We start from the raw sequence: 2,932 nt of genomic DNA, 5'->3' as shown, positions 1-2,932 counted from the left end.
CAAACCTATCTTCCCAATCCAAATAAAATCCAACCCATACAAAAAATAAATAAAAATAGCTCCAGCAACTATGCTTGCTGAAGCCAGCGCCATTCTGGATCTTACTTACCTCACCTAGTTGACGAATCTGGGTGAGATATACCCCTCTTCCGGTATAACACATTTCACTGTTCACATCACCACAACATCTATGTGGAATCAGCTGATGATTGTGTAAAAGGAGTGCTCTTCTCCTTGGTGCTAACATTGACCTGTAAGGCTGAGTTAATACATGAGTTAATTGGTCACTTTTGGCCCCGTGACTGCCCAAATAAGTGAAGTGTGCAGTGATTCTAAGTGTGACGCCTGTCATTTGCATGTCCTACGGACTCACAGTATTATTTCACCACCAAAGCAGACTCCATATGCGTGTTACTGCAATGCCCAGTGTTCTACACCACTATAAAGGCTCGCTGCAGGCAGGAAATAGCCGTTTTTAAACGTAATTCGCTGAGAATTTATTGGGATCAAACCAAATTTTTCCCAAAAAAATTGGCGTGCCAGTGAATCTAATTTTTAAAAAATTCGCTCATCTCTTATGGAGACAATGAAAAAAAACAACATCCTCAGCCATGTCACATTACGTACAGAATAAGGATGAGAAAATTGATTATGAACAAATTGGATTTGTTACAAATTTCCCCAAAATTTGTCTGTAAAACAAAGCCAAAGATTAGTTTCAGATGAATCATGAAAAATCGGCGTACAGCGTCATTTTACTATAAGAATTGGAGTGTAAAAACAGCGAGGGAGGAATATGAAGGATGATCACATGACATTAATTTGCTGTTGACACTGCCGCCACCTTGCTTGAAGATCTGGCGCAAAATCTCATGAGGCCCGCAATGACACCATCACTCCAGCCGGCGTGGTGACGTCATACGTCACCGCGCACGGGATTTTGTGCAAGATCTTTAAGCAAGATGGTCTTCGCTGTCCCATTGCGAGCAAATGGAACAGGTAAGCATATATTTTTTGTTGTTTTTTACACTATTTTAGATTAAATCTATTAACTACCCCAAACACGAGGAAATTCATCAGTTCTGTGAATCAAATTTATCCTACTCTATTATATCTATCACATTATAGTGGACCTTGATTCACTCAACACTAATAGGCACAAGCAACTACTGTATTCTAGTATAATAGGGACAGTCTAGGAAAAAAATTGATTTTAGGGACTATGCACAGGGAAAGCTTTGAGAGAGTGAGGTGCTAACGGCTGAGTGGCTGGGCGCACTCTACACAGTTTCTACATAGGCTTATTACCAGGGCAGCAACTCAATAGCATTGTGCTACTGAGTAGAGTTGAGCGAACACCTGGATGTTCGGGTTCGAGAAGTTCGGCCGAACTTCCCGGAAATGTTCGGGTTCGGGATCCGAACCCGACCCGAACTTCGTCCCGAACACGAACCCCATTGAAGTCAGGCCAGGAAAGAGCTAGAGGGCTGCAAAAGGCAGCAACATGTAGGTAAATCCGCTGCAAACAAATGTGGATAGGGAAATGAATTAAAATAAAAATTAAAAAAATAAAAATGAACCAATATCAATTGGACAGAGGTCCCATAGCAGAGAATCTGGCTTCACGTCAGCAGAGAATCAGTCTCTTCATGCCATAGCAAAGAATCTGGCTTCATGTCAGCAGAGAATCAGTCTCTTCATGCCATAGCAGAGAATCTGGCTTCATGTCAGCGCAGAATCAGTCTTCATGTCATAGCAGAGAATCAGGCTTCACGTCACCCACCACTGGAACAGGCCACTGTCACACATTTAGGCCCAGGCACCCAGGCAGAGGAGAGGTCCCGTAACAGAGAATCTGGCCTTATGTCAGCGCAGAATCTGTCTTCATGTCATAGCAGAGAATCAGGCTTCACGTCACCCACCACTGGAACAGGCCACTGTCACACATTTAGGCCCAGGCACCCAGGCAGAGGAGAGAGGTCCCGTAACAGAGAATCTGGCCTTATGTCAGCGCAGAATCTGTATTCATGTCATAGCAGAGAATCAGGCTTCACGTCAGCCACCACTGGAACAGGCCACTGTCACACATTTAGGCCCAGGCACCCAGGTAGAGGAGAGAGGTCCCGTAACAGAGAATCTGGCCTTATATCAGCGCAGAATCTGTATTCATGTCATAGCAGAGAATCAGGCTTCACGTCACCCACCACTGGAACAGGCCACTGTCACACATTTAGGCCCAGGCACCCAGGCAGAGGAGAGAGGTCCCGTAACAGAGAATCTGGCCTTATGTCAGCGCAGAATCTGTATTCATGTCATAGCAGAGAATCAGGCTTCACGTCACCCACCACTGGAACAGGCCACTGTCACACATTTAGGCCCCGGCACCCAGACAGAGGAGAGCGGTCCCGTAACAGAGAATCTGGCCTTATGTCAGCGCAGAATCTGTCTTCATGTCATAGCAGAGAATCAGGCTTCATGTCACCCACCACTGGAACAGGCCACTGTCACACATTTAGGCCCAGGCACCCAGGCAGAGGAGAGAGGTCCCGTAACAGAGAATCTGGCCTTATGTCAGCGCAGAATCTGTATTCATGTCATAGCAGAGAATCAGGCTTCACGTCACCGACCACTGGAACAGGCCACTGTCACACATTTAGGCCCAGGCACCCAGGCAGAGGAGAGAGGTCCCGTAACAGAGAATCTGGCCTTATGTCAGCGCAGAATCTGTCTTCATGTCATAGCAGAGAATCAGGCTTCACGTCACCGACCACTGGAACAGGCCACTGTCACACATTTAGGCCCAGGCACCCAGGCAGAGGAGAGAGGTCCCGTAACAGAGAATCTGGCCTTATGTCAGCGCAGAATCTGTCTTCATGTCATAGCAGAGAATCAGGCTTCACGTCACCCACCACTGGAACAGGCCACTGTCACA

This window comes from Bufo bufo, chromosome 1 (assembly GCF_905171765.1).
Source record: "Bufo bufo chromosome 1, aBufBuf1.1, whole genome shotgun sequence".
Lineage (NCBI taxonomy): Eukaryota > Metazoa > Chordata > Amphibia > Anura > Bufonidae > Bufo > Bufo bufo.
Note: the sequence above shows the minus strand (reverse complement) of the source record.